This window comes from Peromyscus eremicus, chromosome X, assembly GCF_949786415.1.
Source record: "Peromyscus eremicus chromosome X, PerEre_H2_v1, whole genome shotgun sequence".
NCBI classification, from domain to species: Eukaryota; Metazoa; Chordata; class Mammalia; order Rodentia; family Cricetidae; genus Peromyscus; species Peromyscus eremicus.
In genome coordinates this window covers 4562949-4586204 of record NC_081439.1, presented here as the reverse complement: position 1 = coordinate 4586204, position 23256 = coordinate 4562949, and the positions used below count along the sequence as shown (strand labels likewise).

Sequence of the window (23256 nt, the reverse complement as noted above, 5' to 3'; positions counted from 1 at the left end):
AAGAGATGATCAGTCGTATGCAGGGAGAAGATGATAAGAAATACTGGAATTCCCGCATAATTTCATCCTCCAGAGGTACAGAAGCACAGGCAAAGAACAAATATCAAGAGGATGAGCTGCCATATATTCATGGAGCATGTGCATCTGATTTGCTACAAAGGAGCCGCTTATGTCCAAGCCAAATGGAAGGTTTCATCGATACTCATTGTCACTTGGACATGCTGTTTTCCAAGTTGTCCTTTCAAGGAAGCTTTGCTGAGTTCAGGAAAATTTATAGGTACACTTTTTCTAAGGAATTTCAGGGCTGCATCTCTGATTTCTGTGATCCTCGTACCCTAAGAGATGGCCTATGGAAAGAGCTATTAAGTGAAGATCTGGTTTGGGGGGCCTTTGGATGTCACCCGCATTTTGCACGTTACTATAATGAGTATCAAGAAAGAAACATCTTGCATGCCTTACGCCACCCCAGGGCTGTGGCCTTTGGTGAAATGGGCTTGGATTACTCTTACAAATGCAACACACCTGTCCAAGAGCAGGTTAAGGTATTTGAACGACAGTTACGGTTAGCTGTATCTCTGAGGAAGCCCTTGGTGATTCACTGCCGAGAGGCTGATGAAGATCTAATGGGCATCATGAAAAAATGTGTGCCCTATGATTACAAGATCCACAGGCATTGCTTCACTGGAAGTTACCCACTCATTGAGCCCCTGCTAGAGCACTTTCCTAACATGTCTGTAGGCTTCACAGCAGTTCTTACTTACACTTCTGCCTGGCAGGCACGTGACGCTCTAAAGAAAATTCCTCTAGAGAGAATTCTTGTTGAAACTGATGCTCCTTACTTTCTACCTCGTGGGGTTCCCAAAAGCCTTTGCCAGTATGCCCACCCAGGCATGGGCCTGCAAACTGTGCAAGAAATTGCCAGAATCAAAAATGAGCCACTGTCTCACACCTTATCCACCTTGCGGGAGAATACCTGTCGCCTCTACAACATTTAAAGCAGAAAGGACACAATCAAGAGTCTTGAAAAAATGTTGACAGGAGAACAACAGCCTGACAAAAACAAAAGGATTTTGAACTCTACCCTTTATCTCAAATCAAGAATGTATTCAAAGTTCATAAAGGCAGAAGAAAACTAGAAAAGATGTATTCTTCAAAATCTCTTAAGACATCTGCTTCGGACTAGTATGGTGGACTATAGTAAGATGGGAACAGGGACTCTGGAGGTGCAAGTGCTAAGAACCAGATAGGGTTGAGTATGAGCCAGTGCGAGAGTCTTGAATCTGAATTTAGCATGTAATTGTGAAGCTCTTCAGACACCAGTGCGTCATCGCATAGCAGCTGTTCATTCAAATTGCAGATTTCTTCAGAAGATTTCAACATCAACATGCTAGAAATGGAAGAACTTCAGCTGCTCACTTAATAAAGGCAGTCCTCCCAGACATTGAAAAGTAATTCAGATTTTAGAAAAAAATATTTCTGTTAATGAAACTTCATGTACTAAAGCAAAGTATACCCTCAAATCCAGGAATCCCATTATTTGACGAGAAATGGAAGATCCCTTTTACCCTGTAAAACTGCATTCAGAAAAGTCAGCTGGCTCACCTCCATTTGGCTTTGAGCTCAGAAGTCACTTTCACAGAGAAGTTACCCTGACTACTAGTCTAGAGGGACAAATAATCCTGTTTATTTGAATCATAGCACTTATTTGGCCTGTTTTTAGTATATTTGTGTATTTATCGGTTCTCTTCTACTATGCTGTAAGTTTTCAAGCTTTTCAGTCTTGTTATACTTAATCCTCAATGTTAGAATAATGGTTAGGGAGTCAGGAAAGACTTCTTGATATATGAACCAATAACTAACTTCATTAGCACTCTGGGAAGTTAATTACAATATGTGTGATGGAAGGTGATATTAGGAAAGTAATAGAGAATAAGCCATTATGCATGCCCCTCTTTGACTTACAGGCTAAGGCAAAAATTAAGGGCATTATATACTCTGCTTTTAGGTACCAAATAGAAGGTATGGCAAACCTTACCAGAAAATTGGCATACCATACTTTGTATAAATAACAGAATGTATCATAGATTTCCCCTTTGTTTGAGAATCCAGTCTTTTGAAGAAAAAGTTTCAAGTGTAAATAAGCTATATTTTAATAGAACCAAAGAAGTTATTAGAATGCAAACAGCTTGGTTTTATTATAGTTTTCAAGACACAAACTTGAAAATCTTTTGAACTGTATCTCTCCCCCCCCTCATTTAATATATAAGGTAGACATTGCTTTAAGTATTCTTCAACCTACTGAGGCCTGAGTTTCTTTTAGAAGACAGAACAAAACAGGGTTTTATATAAGTACACACATTTTAGGAAAATACTAAGTTGTATAAAGTACTATGTAGTTTTTTCATCTGTTTTAAATTTTAAGGTTTCGTGTCCTTTGATATATTAGCATACACCATAAATACCCAAGAGACAGTTCTTATTTTCTTAGAGATTAATATGATGTGCAACTCAACCACTAATTCTCCAGAAATACCAGCTTGGGAAATGTTGCCTTAGTCATACTCTGTGGGTGGATATGCCCTTAATTACATTTTGCAAAACTATATACTCACTGTACTTCAGTATCCTCTTACCTTTCTTCTTACCTAAGCTTCACGAAAGAGGAAAATTTATGGTGCCTTGCTAAGTGACACTGTCGAGTGAGCATTTCAAAGATAAGTGTTAATGAAAAATTGTATCTTGAGCTAAGGGTGTAGTTCAGTAGTACGGAGCACTTGCCTAGTACTGAAAGACCCTGGGTTCTGTCCTCAGCACCCACAAGGAAAGTGCATACCACCTGCATTTGTAAGTACACATTCAGCCAGATAAATGGGGTCACAAATAAGGAAAATATTTTTCCTTTCCAAAAGAATGCTATTTTACAGGAAAATTATTTTTCTAACTTTTTTATTCTCTATATTTTCTATGGTGAATGACTATAGCATATTCTATACTTTCTTAACATGCAGGAGAACACTTCACCATGGTTTAATTATTTTTTTTTTAAGAATGGGAGTCCCATCTGAATGACCTAAATCAAAAATGCCAATATTCATTTACAGAGTCCATGAACAGGGGTAGGGAATCCTTAAGAATACATATTCTGTAAATGTGTGAGATTTGAGGCACTTTGTACATATTTTTGTTGTTGTTGTTCTCTGTGGGTTTTTTCCCCCTTTGATACAGGGTTTCACTATGTAGCCTTTGTTGGTCTGGAACTCAAGAGATCCATGTGCTCCTTGCTTCCTCAAAAGCTCAGGGATTAAAGGTGAGCACTATCACACCCAGCCTTTTTTTTAATGTGAAGAAGGTATGTGCATGTGAGTGCAGGTGCCTGCAGATACCAGGACAAGGTGTCAGATCTACTGGAGCTGGAGTTACAAGCAGCTATGAGCCACCCAGTTTGGGTGCTGAGACCTGAACTCTGCCCTTTGTAAGATTAGTTTATGGTTTTAACTGCTAAAATATCTCTCTGGCTCCCTGTAAATAGTTTTCTACTTAACCAATAGGCATTCTTTAAACTTCAAAGAATTATTATTCACCCTTTATTTCTTTGTATGGCACTTACTGTATCCATTATCCTGTTTGAGGTATCAGACCCATCAGGGCTGCTGGTGGTATAGAAATTTAATTTGCTGTTAGTGAGTCCTAGGCCATTAGTTAAGTTAGCCCAGAATCACAGGGCCCCCTCAAGCCTATTAACAGGTACCCTGAACCTTGGTATTCCTTTTAGAGCATGCCAATATTTTGCCTCACTTAAATTTTTAAAAGGCAACAGTGTAGTGTGGGTATAGCCCTCTGAAACAGTGTATATTTAGCATGCAGATGACCACTGGTTCAATCAGCAGCACTTAACAAAAATGTAAAACAAAAAATTAATGTCCGCTATGTTTACAATTAAAACTCAAAGGGATAAAATAGGCCCCTTTGTCTTAAGAGACAAAAGGATTTTGTTCTTGCGGTGGTTTTTATTCATATCTAACTTTGAGATTCATACCTGATTACTGTTAAATTTTCAGGATTCTTAATGAAAAAAAAAAACAAGAGGGAGAAACAGTAAACTGTGAGGCTGTAATCCTACCACTTAGAGACAGTCAGGTTAGTATTGGAGTGATTTTGCTTTCCAGGTCTCTAGCATTTCCATAATTATTGGCCAATTCACTAAGAAACATAAACTATACATCTTCCCCTGAATTTGTGATTTAAATCCATTATTTTCTGTATTTTTGTTTTCCTTAACAAACAAGTGTGAAATGTATTGTGTTTGTTTTATACAATCAATTCTTGGGCTGTCTGTGCTTATTCAAATTTCTTCTGTTTGCTGATTTGTACAATTGAGCTTTTAAACTTACATTTTTTGCTTTGCACTCAATGTTTTATTTTGCTTCCTCTGATGTCTTAAGCTGAATGGTCCATTAATTTTTACCTGGAATTATAACTCTGCTACATTTGTATGTTTTATTTTCAGAAAGTCCCTTCTTTAAAGATACATAAGGCATTCCAAACAATATGACAGAAAGGAATAGAGAAATATCCCATTTCTACTACCTAAAACCCACTATTGATAGTCTTTTATGCACATGTTCTCATATAGCTATGTTAACTTGGATATTTTTCAGTAACTCATTTTTTTCTGATTATAAAAGGAAATCATTCTCATACTTAAGACTTACATCCCACAAAAATGTCATCCATAATCAATAGGGGATTTTAATATTCTGGTGAATTTTTATTTAAAGTCCCCCCCCCCTTTTCTTACTTTAAACAAGGCTTGCTATATAGCCCAGGCTGGCCTTAAACTCTAGATCCTTTTGTCTCAGCTTCCCAAGAGTATGCTACAAGCATGTGCCCCCAACACTTACTTGCGATCTTTTTATTTTTTTTTTAACTACAAAGCATGTATATTTTTAAAGCAGAGTTAAAAAACATTTAGAGACCATAAAGGGTGATAGAGAAAGATGATATACAGACAAGGTTGATTTTTTTTTCTCCTCCCGGTTGACAGATTTTAACTATTACTGTAATTTTTAAAAAAATAAGTTTAAGCATTCCAAAAATTAGTAACTGCTGAAACTGAAGAAAACCAGCATGCTATTTTCTGTTCCTGTCTTGCATATGGAGTCCATTGAATTGTTATCCTTCTGTTTTTCAATAAATACTTAAAATGTTTAATTGTGCTTTCATTTTTATTTCTGTGTCCTAATTACCTATTATATGTTCCCCTATGGCTGAACTATGGTTTAATTTATTAAATTTCTTTCTTCTTTTTTTTTTTTTTTTTTTTTTTTTTTTTGAGACAGGGTTTCTCTGTGTAGCCCTTGCTGTCCTGGAACTTGTTTTAATAGACCAGGCTGGCCTTGAACTCACAGATTCACCTGCTCTTGCCTCTTTAGTGATGGGATTAAAGGTGTGCACCACCATGCCCAGCTTGATTTATTTAACTTTTTTAATTGGCTACTGTATACCTCCAGTGGTATAGTGGACGATTATAGAATATCTGGGTCACAAACTTGTTCTCCTAAAAGTTGCACACATTACTCTGTAGTGGTTCTCAACCTGTAGGTTGCAACGCCCTTGGGGAGGTCACATATCAGATTTTCTGCATATCATATATTTACATTACAATTCATAACAGTAGCAAAATTACAGTTCTGAAGTAGCAACAAAACAATTTTATGGTTGGGGCGTCACCACAGCATGAGGACCTACATTAAAGTGTTGCAGCAATAGGAATGTTGAAAAATAATGTTTTGGGGTGTAAAATATCTTTTTAGCAGTGTTTTTCATCATTTCTTTATATTGATGTAGTATAAAAACTGTCAGGCAGGATATGTGTAATTTATTGTTTTTTTTCTCCCTCAGAAACTTGGTACAGAGTAAATACTCACTTTGCAGGTCTAGGTGGTTCTGTAATTCAAAACAGTGGAATTTTTATTGTTTTCTGATGGCATGCTTAATCAGCTTGGTTTTGAGTCCCCATCTGTCTATACTGTCATCTTGTCACTTAGACCTGACTTTTAAGAGATTTTCATCATTTTTCTTCCTAATAGTCTATTCCCCCAATTTTTCTTCACATGATACAATCTGTATTTTGCTTACATTTGTATTTCATTCTGCAGCAACCTACAGTTCTCATCCAGCAATATTTTTAACTTGTTCTTTCTGTTGTTTTCTCTTTCAGCTCTTCACTTCACAGGTTTTTCACTGCTTATTTTGTATCACTCCCATTTGTTCAATAGAAAACACAACATACATGGGGACCAAAAATAGTCGTTTCCTAGAGAAAACATACTATTTGTTTGTTTGAGGCAGTGTCTCATTATGTAGTCCTTACTGGCCTCAAACTCAAGAGTCCACCTCCCTCTGCCTCCCCCAGCCCCCCACCAAGTGATGGGATTAAAGGCGTGCACCTGGCCCTATTATGTTTTTAATTACATAAGTATGAAGGTTGTGAGTTTATGAACATGAGTGCAAGTGCCCTAGAAATCCAGAAGAGAGTGTCAGATCCCTTGGAGCTGGAGTACTGGAGTACAGGCAGTTGTGAGCTGCTTTGATACAGTACCAAATGTGACCCTTCTGCAAAAGCAGTATGTGCTTTTAACTGCGGAGCCATCTCTCCAGCCCCCAAAACATACTTCTGAAATAAAGAGATTCCTTCTTTTGCCTTTTGAACATTGTTCTCCATTTATGTTGTAATATCTTTTTAGAAGCCTCATATTGGGTTTCTTTGTTCATTCTTGAACAGTCTATCAGGTTTGATTTTCTCCCAAATAGTGTAGTTTTTCCCATCCATCCTCATGTTCCTAAATTCCTCCTCTTGGAGTGTGACTAATACAAATTAAGGTGTAACATGGTAAAAGAATTGGGGAGGGAACCATGGATTGTCCCGAGGAGAAAAACAATTCCTTTTAACTTTTCCATATAAACCTTTCATAGATTGACCTGCCCACTTTTCCAGGAAGAGTGGCCAGTTCTTTGTGTGCCACTGCATTGTATTACCAAAAGGCCCTAATTGCAGGCTCTGCTTTGATCTACACTTGAGTGTTTCTGTACTTCTGGTGGCTCTCTTAGGCCATCATCATTTGCAAACATAAACCAGGTTCAAAGTCCCATGTATATCATTCCGACCTTCAATTCAGTTCTTTTTAGACAGGAAGTGAAGTTCTATGTTAGTTTTGGTCTATTCTGTGAATGCAATCCCATCTACACTCAGTTGTCAAGGAGAGGTTCCTCAAAAGTTTGTCCCATGAAGATGAACCCCTACACCTCACCCTAGCTCCAGACTCCAACACTAAAGTAGTTTCTTTTTTTAGAACTTTGCAGCCATTTCAGTTGGAATTGTGGAAGTAAGAGTACATATTAATATTAATGCTTAAGTCACAATTTCCAAATTCTAATTCTTTTCGCCCCATTTTTGATAAATTTGTGTTTCTATGGATACTGTTTAAATATGCATATCTTAGGGAAACTCAGCTTATACAGATGCTGAATCTCATTTAGATTGTTGAACTAAGAGATGATCAATAAGTTAAATAAATAAACAACCAGAAGGATAAGTTATATGATTACCACAGGATTTCTTTACACTATAAAAACACTATAAATCTATAATTCACCTGCCATTTTCCATTACTAAATTTCGGTTTAAGAAGAAATGCACCTGCACAGAAATCATAAGAATCCATGAACTTATTTTTTACCATGCTTCAATATGGGATTTTACAATGCATAAAAGGAGAAAGGGAAGTAGCTCAGATGTTGGAATATTCTTGTATCGCAATCATCAATTAACTATATAACTGGTACAAACCACTGAAACTTTTTGTTCACCGTTCAACAACATTTAGAAAATCACTACTAGCTAAGCATAGCATATTGCAGCAGTATTTCAAGGATTAAGAAAAGTATGTACATATAATGTAGCTGTGAGGAGAATACAAAACTTATAAAAATACTAAATACTGAATAATATATATCAGTGTAGGATGCAAAGGTGGTAGCTTAAAATACAGTCAAAGCCATATAAAAATGGTCTTCACACCCTTGTGGAATATATGGAACAAAGCAATTAAAAAGCAGTTGCTATTAGTTAAAAAAAAAAAAGAGAGGTTCAGAACTACTGTGGAAAGGAGATTTTCTAGCACCAGTAAGATGGCTCTGGGGTTTAGATTATTTGATGTTCTATCATGAGGACTGATATTCAGATCTTAGCCCATGCCAGGCTTCTCACAAACTTAACTCCAACTTCAGGGAATCTGATGTCTTCTGACTTTGACAGGCATTCTTGCACATGGGTGCATAAATTCAGACACATAAATAAAAAAATATCATTCTCTGATATTCTACATTTATTAAAATTAAAACAAGGGAGCCAATCTATCCAAGAGAAATTTTGTTACTAACCAACAAGCTTAAAAATTAGCATAGTCAATATGGTTATTTATTCTACGTTACCCAATAAAGCAGACCCCTTCGGCCCCCAGTACATTGGATTAGCCTAGTGGTGCCAAAGTATTTAATGCCCAGAAGTGCATCAACAACGAAGTCACAAAATAGGTATTTGTGGCTGAAAGTCTCCTTTGCTAAAACAATATAAACCAGCCAAGTTACAGAAAAACTGCTAAATTCAAAGGTTTGAAGTAGATAGAATACTCGGTAACAATTATTCCATGTATTCAAAGGAAATCACTTTGCTAATTAACAAGTTTCAAAAGTAAAGTCCACTGGCCATAAGCCCATCATGCTACATGTACATCCATACACAAGTATACAATAATGATTTTGTTTTTGTAAAGCAATGTGTTTCAAACTCCACTAAGCATATATTACTGAATATCTGTCATTTGTCAGGAATTATGCTAGGCACAAAGAATTCAAAGCTAAATAAAAATAACCAACATTGATTAAGTATTTTTTTATTTGGGAATAGGGGCTTGAGATCCAGTCTCACTATAGAATCTAGCCTGCTTGAACTCATAATCCTCCTGCCTCACATTTCCAAGTGCTGAGATCATAGGCATGTGTTAGCATACCTGGCTGATTAGGTAGTTATAATGGATTACGTAGTGTGTTATTCTTTTATACAGTTTATCTCATTTACTCTTAAAAAGTAGATCAGACTGTGATCCTTTTCATATGGAAGTCAAGGTTTGGGAAGTGAAGTAATTACCCAAGGTTTCAAAGTAAAAGAATGAGACAGTTGAGATGAAAACTCAAGCTTTCCAGTTTTAGAGACCACAAACTTAGCCATATCCCTTGAACTATCACAAAAGTTCTGCTTACACAGGATCAGTGAAGGATACAAATTATTGGGGCTTGTGAAAATGCTCTGATAGTATTAAGAAGGCCAGTGAAATGGCTAAGTGGGAAAAGATGCTTGTCACCAAGCCTGATGACCTAAGTTGAAATTTGAGGCCCACACAGTGGAAGGAGATAACCCACTCTCATAAGTTGTCCTCTGACCTCCACACATGTACAGTGTGCACACACAAATTTTAAAATAATTTGATTTAAACAAATAAATATAATTTTAAAAGATAGTATGGGGAAGTGCTGTACCTAAAAAGTATCAAGAACAAAGAACCATAATTAAAGTGGATCTGCAAAAGGGACAGAAGATCAAGAAATACCCAGGTAATGAAGGACAGTCTGCAAAGGAAACAATGTGCAAGGTTCCAGGAGTGTGAACTTTTCTGTAATTTGGATGCAAGTTGCAAGTAATTCTGTACACCTAATGGCTGAATAGGGGCATGATAGCAGAGACTATTAGACTGGGAGGGCTAAAAGAGCTAAAAGATGAGTGGTTTCTAGGCCATGCAAAGGAAGTTGAAGGATTCCAAAGTTACCTGCAGCAGATTATGGAATGGGAAGAGAGAATCAGGTTGACAGTAGATGTCACTGAGCAGGCTAGTCTCAGTTGAAAGACACATGGTGAAGTAGAGTGGTGGCAGTGGTCATAGAAAGATAATGAAAGGGAACTTTGAGCGGAAGACAAGAGAGGACACAGGTCAACTGATGGCTAACAATGGTAATAGTTGATCTGTTAAAACATAAGCCTTATTATCTTCTTAAACATAAGTCTTACTCACTGAGTTAGCACTCTGATATAAGTCAAGCCAATGTGGTTTAGTCTCATTGTGGCTTTATAGTGTCTCAGTAAAATGGCCTGACAACAGCAGTGGAAAAAGATGTCTTACTTAGACTGCTGAAAACCAAAATCTAAAAGGTGATCCAATTGCTGTTCCACATCTTCATCCCACTAAAAAGCCTTTCCTCTCTTTTAAAAATACTTTTTATTTTATGTGTATGAGTTTTTGTTTTGCCTACATGTATGTATCTGCACTATGTGGGTGTCTGGTGCCCATAGAGGTCAGAAGGAGGCTGTGGGTCCCCTGGAACTGTAGTTTGAAGCATTTGTGAGCTACTTGATGCCAGTGCCAGGAACTGAATCCTGGTCTTCTTCAGGAACAGCAAGTGCTCTTAACTACTACTATCAGGCCATTTCTCCAGCCCTTTACCCTTTTTTTGATTCTCACAAGTCTCATCACCATTTTTCTTTTCCTATATCTGCCATTCCTAAAATTCCTATGGTGATATTTTATTTGTACTGAAATGTGATTTTATTTGTGTGTTAATAAGGTTGCCTGAGGGTCAGAGCTAATAGCAAGCCATAGCAGAAGCCAGGTGGTGGTGGCGCACACCTTTAATCCCAATCACATGACAGACAGATCTCTGTGTGTTCAAGGATACAGTCAGCATGGAGACACACGCTTATAATCTCAATACCAACCATAGAAGACCTGGAGGTCTGTATAGACAGTCAGTGACGAGGAGGTCATGTGGTTGGGTTTACAACCAATGAGAAGGCAGAACAGAAAGTCAATAAAAAGACAGATACACAGGAAGTAGGTCTCTTTCTGAGGGGAAGGATGACAAGCAGCAAAGGGTAAGAAAGGGATTTTAGTATCAGCTTTTACTTACTACTCTGACCTCTTGGGCTTTTAACTCTGCATTTGGCTCTGTGTTTCTTATTTAATAAGACTGTTACATCTACAAATTCCAACTGAAAAACTCAGAGGAACCCTTAGGGGATAGAGAAGGGGACAAAGTGAAGTAATCAAAGGCAAATTTTTGCTGCACAGGTGATATACAGGAAAAAGAAAGCTGGGACTACACTAATATCCCTGTTGCATGTCAGGGAGAAGCAAAACTTTAATAAAGACCAACTAGACTAGAGTGGAACATACAGTTTTTATTTACTTTTGAAACAAAAATGCCAAAGTAACTGCCCTGAAAAGTCAGGTGGAAAAAATCACCAAGTAGAAGCAAAGGTAGACAGAATAAATCCCCTTGGAAAAGATGTCATGGCAAGAGCAGAAAAGAGAAACCAGGATGAGTGGCAAAAGAAACAGAATTCCAAACACAAAATATCTACATTAATTTGCCTTAACCTAGACAAATGACCATGCTATGAAACCTGTACAAGTTCTGCACGCTCAGAAGGTTAACGTAGTTGTCAGTCTATTACTGGTTGCTCTTACTTCAGAATAATGAAAACAGGCAGATATTGCCATTCCTCCCAAAAGACCATTAATTTACTAAAATGAGACATCACAAACCCTCCTGTTTAAATACTAGAAGACCTTTAAAACTATCTGTAGTATCCCAAGTCAAAATGCACATAGAGGAATAATTGGAAAGGGCAACACATAGATGGCTTAATAGTTTCTTGGTAGAACACAATGATAACATTGGCAAAATCTGCAGGCTTGTTTTGCAATACACTGTAATTGATTTCAAAGAAAAACACAAGAAATCCTGCAACATGGGTGATAACCTGGGATAGTCCCAGTTTATGTTTTACTCTCCCTAGAAACACTGCTCTCCTGACACTATAAGGAAACAAAACACAAGCCTGAAGCAAATGATTGGCATTAATTCTGCATGACAAGCACCATGGGTTGGATGCCTGGTATGCATTATCTATTGGATGTCCAGGGAAACTCAAAGGTATGTTCTGTCATTTCCAACAAACAGATGAGGAAACAGGACAACAGATGTTTAAAATATGGCCAAGATGAAATGGGTAATAAATAGTAAATTTAGGCTCCAAAATTCAGTCTGGCTGACTGAGAGTCAAGAAGGGTCAAGTTTTCAAAGAACCTCCCTCCCAAAACACTGAATATGGAGTTCATTTCTGGTAATTCTCCAGTGCAGGAGACATGTACCCAAGCTCCAAAGCTGGGGATAAAGAAAAGGGAGATAACTTTGATAATATTGATGGTAATGATGATGATGTACTCCAAAGAACCAGTCAGCTACTGCAAGGCTTCCAAAAGGAAAACAAAGTAGGAAAAGGGAAGAAAGCTAAATAGAGCATTCATGGTTAGGAGATGAAAAGAAGGGGATGAAAATAAATATTAATAGAATGAATACAAAGAGACAGAAAAAAAATCCCAATAAATGAGAAAAGAAACTAGAAAAAAAAAAGACCAGAGATGGGAGGGACAAAAAAATAAGAACATTGGGACAAAAACAAGGTAGCTTTGAGTAATATGGCGGTCATCTCCTTGCCTACCATTTTCCCATTTCAGATGTTCTCGAATGAAAAGTGTTACTCCTTCATTTTTTTATACCTTTGCTAAAAAGTTTACAAAAGTGTTACAAGGCCTTTATCCACCCTCAAAGGAAACTAGAAAGGGGCCCATGAAGGAGGGAAGAGGAGGCATTAAGGCAAGGAATGAGGAAGGTAATACATATGATATGCAAGTAGAAGGGGGAACAGTAGGGTGAGAGAATGTACAACAGAAAAGAAAAACAGAATTGCAGAAGAGAGGAAGGATAGCAACCAAAATTAAAAACCCATGATAATGCAATTTTTTTAAAAAAATCTTTCTATGTAAGGAGGCAGGGAGAGAAAATGATGTGTCCCTAGAGAATACTCTTTATCAAAAGACCTATTGTCACACAAAAAAAAAGCACAGTGAATATCCTAGTCAAAGGAACTTTTCATTTTTATTAAAAAATGTTTTCATACAACATATTTTGATCACGTTTTCCCTCTCTTGAATCTTCTCAGATCCTCCCCACCTCCCACTCCACTCAACCTTATGTCCTCTTGTTCCCATTTTCTCCCTCTCTCAGAAAAAAAAATCTCAAAAGAACAAATTTCAAAAACAACAACAAAAATAAGACAATGCAAAAACAAGTTAAATAGAAGAACACAAAGTAAATTGAAAGATATGGACAGTTTTGATAACTTCAAATGTTCCCAAAAAACCTCTGAAGGAGATAGGAGCAATGTATTTTGGGGAAAACATAATTACATGTTTTAAAATGAGGTTATCAATTCAGAAGACTAAATACCACTGTACAAATGCCAAGAAATCTTTCATGGTAGACTATCATGTGAATTTGATCTATTTGCCTTCTATACATATTGTCAAAGTTATAGCTCACATCTTATAAGTCAGACTCCAGAGTGGACACACTATAAGGTTCTATTTATATGAAATCTAAGAAAAGGCAAAACTAAACAATGGTGAAGGAACTCAGAAAAAAATTGGAGGAGGGGAATAGAGATATGGCTCAGCAGTTAAGAGCACTGCTTGTGCAGATGTTGGATCATAGCACTGATATTAGATGGCTCACAACAACTTGTAAGTCCAACTTACAGGGAGTCCAAAGTCCTCTTCTGGCCTCCACAAGCACTTGCACTCATGTGCACATACTCACACACAAATACATAATTAAAAATAATAAAAATAAATCTTTGGGGCTGAAGAAATAGATCAGCAGTTAAGAGTACTGGCTGCTGTTCCAGAGGACCCAAGTTCAATCTCCAGAACCCATGTAGTAGCTCACAATCATCTCTCACTTCTGGTCTCTGTAGGTACTAAGCATAGAAGTGCTACAAAGACACACATACAAGCAGAACATCCATACACATAAAAAACAAAATCGGGGACTAAAGAGATGACTTGGCAGCTAAGAGCACTTGTTCCTCTTGCAGAGGACCTGTGTTTGACTCAAAACAATTGGTAACTCCAGTTCCAGGTGAATGAATGCCCTCCTACCTCTGTAGATACCAGGTATGCACATGCTGTATATATGTGCATGCAGGGAAAACACACATATAAATCTTGAAAAGTTGTAAAATAAATGAATAAAACTTTTAAAAATAGAAGAACTAAATGAAGAGGACACCAATGAACTATCTAAGAGAATTGGAGTGTTTTTTATCTCTTGTTATGTTTAAATAAAATGTCACTGTTGGGAAAATTGGAAGAAAGGGCACATAAGAACTCACTGTACCATTTTTGTTATTTCTTGTGAGTCCCAAGTTATTTCAAATATATATTTAAAAACAACAATATGGTTAGAATTCAGTTAGTATTTGTAATATTTCCCACTATCAATATTCAAATAGAAAAGCAAAAGTAGTCAGTAATTTTTAAATGTTTCAGATAAAGCTGCAGCTGCTTTACAATCAGAAGTGGAAAATATGTAAGCAGCCATGATTTCTATACATTACAAACACAGAACAAAATATTAATTAGCCTAAAATTTAAGTTAACAAATGGCATGGTTTTATGTTAAAAAAAAGAAAGAAAGAAAAGAAAAGTCCATGGGCATAGTAGATGACCATTTAAGAAGCAGCAGGAGGGTGGTGATCTGTCAGCCACAGAGACAAATCTCAAGAGACTCCAACTCTGCCTTCACTTTGATCTCGCTTCCAACTTCCAGAATTGTGGAGAAAATACATTTTTCTTTTAAGCCACCTAGTACATGGTATTTTCTTGTGGGACAATAATACAAACCTATATTTTAAACTGTCATTTTTATACCATAAAATTTACCCCTTACAATTACAGAGGTCAGTGGTGTTTTATAATTTTATAGTGCTGTATAATGATTAGCACAATCTAGTTTAGAATATTTCTATCACCCTTGAAATGATCCCTCTGCATGCCCCAAGCAATGACTGATTTGATTTTTATTATATATTTTCTTTTCTAGAATTTCATGTAGGTGGACTCATATAGTACAAAGACTTCTATGTCTGGTTCCTTTCATTTAGTATGCTTTTATGGTTCACCTATGTCTTAGCATTCTTTAGGAGTTTATAGCGCTTAATAATTTTGTTTGTCCAATATAAGTGAATATACGTTTGGGTTATTGCCTGGGTGGGGCTATTGTGAATAATGCAGCTATAAAAATTCATAAGTAGAGGCTACAGAAATGACTCAGTCTTTGAAGTACTTGCTGTGCAAGCATGAAGAGCTGAGTTCAACCCCCAGCACCCACATAAAAAAGTCAGGCATGTAAAGTATTTGTCATTCCAAAGCTGGGCAAGTGGTGTCAAGAAAATCCCTGGGCTCACTGGCCAGCCAGTCTAGATAAGTGAGCTCCAGGTTCCAATGAGAGACCCTATCTCAAAAAATGTGGATGGCTCCTGAGAAATGATGCCAGAGACCTCCACATGCACAACGTGCACATTCACTTGCACAAACTTATGTACTCCCACATACATACACATGCATGTACACAAAATGTGTTAAAATTCACATGCAAAAAGTATAAAGGGGGGCTGGAGAAGTGGCTCTGCAGTTAAGAGTACTTGCCGTCCTTGTAGAAAGAAATGGCTCTGCAGTTAAGAGTACTTGCCGTCCTTGTAGAAAGGATCTGGGTTTAGTTTTCAGCACCAGCATGAGGATCATGACTATGTGTAATAAATTCCAGAGGCTCTGACTCCCTCTTCTAGCCTCTGACCGTGCTAGGAATATACATGGTACACACACATATAGGCAGGCAAACACTCACATACATAAAATGAATGTTTTAAAAAATAAAAAATAAAATGTATATGCATGTTTTAGGTATGTAGGAGTGAAATTATTGGGTTATGTGGTAAGTATATGCCTATTTAAGGAGCTAGCAAACTGTCTGTTAAAATGGTGGAACCATATCAGGAATGCATTGTCATTTTTCTTAAATTATAGTCATTCTGATAGAGTTATGCTAATAGCTACTAAACTTTCAGCTTAAAAGGCTTGAAAAAACTTTGGGATAATGAGAATAAGCCACGGGCTTAAAAACAGAAACAAACAAACAAACAGAAACTGGAACTGGAGAGATGGCTCAGTGATTAAGAACTTGCTCTTGACCTGAGTTTGCTTTGTAGAGCATCTATTTCAGGCATTAAGCCACCTTGACTTCAAGCTCCAGGTGAAGACACCTTCTTCTGCCTCCTTTATGGGGACCTGAAGTCACATGCAGCACCCCACAAACAATTAAAAAGAAAATAAACCTTGTTTTAAGTGTAGGCCTATAGTGAAGGTCTTGAAATTTTGTCAAGAAGTTAAATTCTAGTTTATAAAAAAAGAGGGAAAAACAAAGTCTCCTTTAGTAAAATACTCACTTATGAATCTCATTCTTTTAATTCCAAAAACATTTATTCCAGGGTTCAGGGTATTTTTTAATTAAATGGCTTCTGAATTTCAAAAGAAGATTAAAGAAACCCACATTATTTAATAGGATTGGAAATTCTCATTTTAACATAAATTTAAAGCCTGTAATTGTGTGCTTTACTCTTAATGATAAATGTAGAATACATAGTTGAGAATTTGGGGTATGACATGTTTGATTTCAGACAAGCCTTTTGATTTCTTCTCTAAAGCTAAATAGCTAAAGATTTATATAATTGTGAGTAAAACATGAGAATTAGATGGCAATGTACTGCAATTACACTGTTATAATTATACATGTTGGTCTCTTATAAAATGTTTCTGGCAGGAATTGAATAATTTAAAAATTACATAAACCTATGGAAAAGTTTCCATTTGCAATTTGAGGTACAGCTTAAAGGTATAGTATCTGACAATTTTCAAAGTATAACTGTCTTTTAATTTGGTATAATAGTTATATTTTATAATATACCTACCTAATTGACTTTAGGCAAGATTTATACAATCTGTATTTATGCATTGTTCTTTGTTAGTCATGTGAAATTTTAATGTAGTTAACCAGTCAGTCCTAAATCCCCCTGAAGAAAAATTTGAAATTTTGACTGGTACTGGACCAGAAAAGGAAATCAGCCCCTGAGGCCTACTCACCTAATACTGTCAGCGGGCCTGCTGTTCCCCTGGGGAACAAGAATACTTTCAATTGACACCACCAGACATGGCCACTCTGTGACTATGATGGATAAAGAAAAAAAAACAACAACTCCCATAACCATGTGTGAATACAGACAGAAAATGAATGATATCCAAGACCAAAAAAAAAAAATGTCAAACTCCTTCCTTTCCTAGTTCATAGGGGTGATAGCTGCTTTTCTCCCTGTTACAGCAATTGCTTCTGTCTAGTCTGCTCTCTCTGTCAAAGAGACTCATTAAGATGCCCAATCAGAAAAGTATTCCTCTTCCTGATAATATCTAATCCAGAACAAATCACTTACATAAGCCCCCCCCCCACAATGTCCCCAACACAAGCTCCAATCTTACCCTGTCTTTTCTGTCACCTGCTAAGAAAGCAGTGCATAAGAAACCAGCTTGCTCTTTATTTTTAGGTCAAGGGGCTCAAAGAACAAAATGATTGTCATGCATGAGAACCTGAGATCTATTTCCAGCATAAAAAGCCAGGCATGGTGGCACACACTGGAGACAGAGGTAGGGGGCACTGAGGCTCAAAGGTCAGCTGGCCAAACCTACTTGGTGAACTCCAGATCCCAGTGAGAGACTATTTCAAAACACAAGGTGGATGGCTCCTAAGGAACCATACCCAAGGTTGACCCCTAACCTTCACACACATGTGCACTCCTGTGCACACACACACACACACACACACACACACACACACATGCATGCTCCTGTACATACACATGTACACAAAGAAAATCAAGATGACCTGAGACTGAATTAGTTTTATATTGTCCAAAATAGAAAGATTCATAAAATACTATATAATTCACTCACTATAGACTCAATTCATGCAAAGTTATTAAAATTTTAACTCAGTGGTCAGTAGTTTTAATTATAATTTTGTTTTAATAAATGGAAAAAATGAAATAGTACTTTGAAATGCATGTATACCCCCATAAGATCAACCTTTATCCTAGCACTTTCTATAATAGAGTCGTTTATGAAATAGCAAACAAATTATGCTAACTAGCTGCCATTGAAAAATGAAAAGAAATGAGAGCATAATTGTAGAGTCTATGTAAATGGTGCTTAACATCCAAATAAAAGTCATAAAAACATTTAGTCATCTACACATTTCTAAATATTTTGACTTTCTATAAAAGTAGCTAACTGCTGTGGGATGTTCTGTATGTCAAATGTGTTGCTCTGATTGGTTAATAAATAAAATACTGATTGGCCAGTAGCCAGGCAGGAAGTATAGGCAGGACAAGCAGAGAAGAGAATTTTGGGAAGTGGAAGGCTGAGGCCAGAGAGACACTGCCAGCCGCCGCCATGAGAAGATGTCAAGATACCAGTAAGCCACGAGCCACGTGGCAACTTATAGATTAATAGAAATGGGTTAATTTAAGATATAAGAACAGCTAGCCTGCCATGGCCATACAGTTTATAAATAATATAAGTCTCTGTGTGTTTACTTGGTTGGGTCTGTGTAGCTGTGGGACTGGCGAGTGAGAGAGATTTGTCCTGACTGTGGGCCAGGCAGGACCAGAAAAACTCTAGCTACAGCTAACCATAAGATTATATATAATAGTAACCAATCATCATCGCATATCACAAACTGCTAAATGCCAAATATCAGCCTGATGTAATTAAAAACATAGGCCTAGTTCTAGGACAAACAAGCATCCTAGGTGACTAGAGGGAAAAAGCTCTTAGAAATTATCTAGTCAAGCCCTAAGTTACATGAAGTCAAGGCAATTGATGCTCAGAGAGGTAAAGTGACTAAGCTACAGCAACACAGAGAGTTAATGGTCCATATCACTAGAACTAGCATCTCTAATACATACTCAGATCCTAGCTCCTACTGCACTTATTGTGAATATATGATTCCTTATTTTCATATGGACTACAATTATCTCTTTTTACTCTTAATGAAGGTACAAGAGTGATAGCTAGGAACCATTAAGAGTGAATGATGCATTTTGCGGTTTGGACAACATTCTCTTCTTGTTTGTATTTGCTTCTAGTACTGAGTATTGAACCTAGAGTCTCACTCATGCTAGAAAAGTATTCTACTACTAAGCTACATCCCTAGCCCTGGTTTTTGTTTTCTTTTCTTTTCTGTTTTCTTTTTTCATTTTGAGATAGGGTCTCAGGAAGTTGCTCAAGCTGGCCTTGAACTCTCTCCATTTCCAAGAGGCCATGAATTTATTGCCTTCCTGCCTTATCCACTTGAGTGGCTGAGACTGCAAGCCCTAGCCACTAAGCTTAGCTGTGTTCATGTTCTGTGTTCCATCATGACTCTGGAGTAGTCTTTTAGCTTGGCCTATGATGGCCTTCTTTTCCTTAGCTGAGGTCAACGACATCAACAGCCTTTTCAGAGGTGGGAAGTATCAAGCAAAATTGTTTTAGTTGTTTGTATCAATCACCACAATCCTAAGGGTTTTAAGCAAACATGACTTTCTCAACAAGAGTATGACTGGTATTTTAGGTGGAGTGATTCTATGCAGTACAGGGTGCCTGCTTCACATGGCAAAGATGTGCAATGCTCCTTTGGCACCCAGATAATCACTGGTATCAGACCTCCAAGTAAGTATTAGTCTATGAATGAGGCAGTTAAAAACATCAAAATTAGCCGGGCGGTGGTGGCGCACGCCTTTAATCCCAGCACTCGGGAGGCAGAGGCAGGCGGATCTCTGTGAGTTCGAGGACAGCCTGGTCTACAGAGCGAGATCCAGGAAAGGCGCAAAGCTACACAGAGAAACCCTGTCTCGGAAAAAAACAAAAAAAAAAAAATCGAAATTAATGTCAAAAAATCATGGTAAACAAAATGTCAAAACACTAAAGATGGGGGGAAAATCAATACTGCTGAATCTTTCACCTCAGGCTTAGTGTAAATCAAATGGCACAGTTACTGATCCTGTCATTATTTAAAATGTTACTTTGTTAATCATGACATTTTTGCATTAACTTTTAAATAAATTAAAACAAATATTATCAAGCATGATTGCTAAATTTCAGGTTTCCCTTAAATGGAGAACCCAAGAGAAGTACCTCTCTCACCTTGCCACGGTCCAACCTTACTTCTTAAGCTTTGTGGCAAACTGGAACACCTTCACTACATTTCCAAATGTCTGTATGGGCTGAGAACTTCTGAAATTGAAGCTGATTTTTCTCATGTAAGAAATCTAGATAAAATCAGTCTGGGCCTGAAGTGGTAGCTCTATGACACCAAAAGGGATGCCAGGCCCATTTGTCTCTACTGTATTCAGAGGATGGCTACCAGAGCTGAAGAATTATATACTAATTACAGACAAGAAAATAGAGGGTGAGGAACAGGAAAATCACAGCAGCTGAGCCTGACTCTTTTCATTAGAAAAACGTAACTGTCCCAGGAGCCCACCCAATAAAGCTTAACACATATCATTAGCAGGAAGTATAATATATATCATTAACAAGAAGTGAGTTGCATGGACAACGCTAGCTACAAGAAACCTGGGAGGTGAACAGTTTTAAATAGGCACATTTCCAGCTTGAATAGAACTGATAGTCCATCTGTAAAAAAATAATAAGTGCAAATGAATGAAGAATGACTGGCAAGGTGTGTTCACTGCAGAGACCATGCAGGATAGCACACACTGGCTATTTTTGGTGATTGCAAATATAACTCTCTATTAGTCAGGTGACAGTTATCTAACCGGAGTGTTTTGATGGTCACTTTTAGAATCACACATATAAGCTGTAATATTATCCTAGGCTGGGACCGACAAAAGTAGAGTCTGAAACAGGGTAGGCACACATGATTTATCTTGAGAGAAATTTGTAAGGAAAGGACAAAAACAGCAAAGGATAGGGAAATAAGCCAAGCAAGCAAGCATTCACGGATCAGGTTAAACACTGGCCTGATGCACAAGGGAGCCTGGATCACTGCATAGAGTTAGTTGTCTCACCATGAGGGAACAAAGCAGAGCCCCTTGGCTTTGGTTAATCTTATCAGCTCCTAGAGAAGGGCTGGGGTATGTCTGGTGCTTCAACTTCCATCAGCGGGGGCAAATCTCCAGAGAGGATTACAAGTATGAGCTGCTTAGGAAAGCAGTCATTGCAGCTAGGAAATGGAGCACACCCCCTAATGTGGAACTGGGTAGGCATAATAACATTTACTACCGATACTCATTTGAATATGGTCTCCCAAGAATTGCCTTCATTTTTATTTTATATTACTTCAGAGTATAACCTTACATACATCCCTGGGATTAGAGGTATTGGAAAAGCTGGCAACAAGTTGAAAGTGTTTCATTTGAAGAAAACAAATGATTAACAGGTGTTGACTTGTTTTGCTGAACCACTACTGGAGGAAGCACTTTATGATTTGCTCTGGGTATTAACTAGAATCTGCTGTGTCGCTCACGATCTTGTCAGGGCACATTAATATCTCATAGTCTTAGGGTCTCATTTAAATCTCAATGAATATTTAATTGATGTTGACCAACAAAATAAGCAAAAGAATTATGTTGCATTTAGTCAGATTTGAAATGAGCAAGCTCTTCATTTTCTCAAGCAGTCTGAGGCTAATATAGTTCACCTTCATGAAATATTCTACATAATTTTATAAGTACTTACAGGGCTTCAAAATCATCTTGAAAGGCATATATTAAACACTGAGAAAATATGAAATTAATTTTCAAAGTTACATGCAAGAGAATGGTAGAGACTATATTACTTTTCCATAGTGAATTAAAAATATCAACAACCTCTTTGTATTTAAGAAGTAAAAATAGAATCTTTTATTTGGCCCTTGCAACTTATATATTCTATAAAATGCAGAATTACAGGAATCCATGCATAATTGCTCCAAGTCAGTCAGCCCAGACTTGTTTTTGAGCTCTAAGTCCAACACAGAGCCAGACATGAAAAAACGATTTTTAAAGAAATATTGGCCCATGTTGAAAATGGAGCTGCTTTCCCAGGGAAGAAGCCTCCCTGTGGTCTGTTTGATCTCTTGTAAGTATCAGAACTGGGCTTCAAATAACGTTTGCTCTAATTAATGCACCATATCACAGATGTAATGGGGATGTGTCACTTCTACCATATTTCAGGACATTGTCAACCAACCCATGCTAAAACCTACTAAAAAAAATCACTTGATAAATTGAGCATATTGTGATTTGAATTCTTTATCTAGTCCTGAATTCTTTTCTCTTTAATTTATAAGACCTATAAAAAATATACCAGATTCTTCTTAGAGAACAAAACATGAAGCTGTAATTCAGGATTGTTGTAAACATGGCACATCCATATGCTGCCCTATAGAAAATAACTGCTTGCCTTGGGTTTCTTTTCTTTGATCTTTGTCCCTGCTATAGATACTAAAAGGTTGGGGGTGTAGTCAGTGGCAGAGTGCTTGCCTAACAAGTTTGAGAGCCTGGGTTCAATCCCCAGTATTCAAGTGAGAGAGAGAAAAAAAAACCAGAAAACACAAAACTGCACTCCCCCTTCCAACTACTGGTTGTATCTCTGTGTATATTCTTTGCAAACATATACCCTGAAAATTCACAAGCCATTTGTAATGGCACACACATGTAATCTCATCACTCTGAAGACAGAGGCAGGAGGATCAGAAGTACAAGCCAGCCTTGGCTGTATAAATGAGTTTGAGGCCATCTTAGACTACATGAGACCCCCATCTTAAAGGAAATTTCAGACTCTTGCCTAATACCTCTTCCCTTCACATCAACAATTCTCATCATTTCACACTATGGTACTTAGCGATGGGTAACCACAATCAGTGTGCAGCAAAAGAAAGCATTTTTTATTGCTATTTAATGCCACATTTAGACCAATGGCAATTCACCAGGCAAAAGTGACAGAGTGACCTGGCTCTTAGTATCTACAGAAAGACAGATTATCCTGTCCAGAGAAAGAGATGAAGTAAAGCTTGAGAAGTATTAGTTGGGAAAGATAAGCATTTGATACCATGTAACAAAAACACCCTGTCTGAAACAACGGAGCAAGGATAATTTTTGTTTTGTTTTGTTTAGCTCTGTGTGCATGTGTCTGTCTATCTGCCTGTCTGTAA

General features: G+C 37.3%; 1 protein-coding gene across 1 annotated transcript in view; it reads right to left on the bottom strand.

Moving 5' to 3' along the window:
* Efhc2 (EF-hand domain containing 2) overlaps nucleotides 1–23256 on the bottom strand; it is a 182532-nt gene that overhangs the window by 124430 nt on the left and 34846 nt on the right. The window lies entirely within an intron of this gene.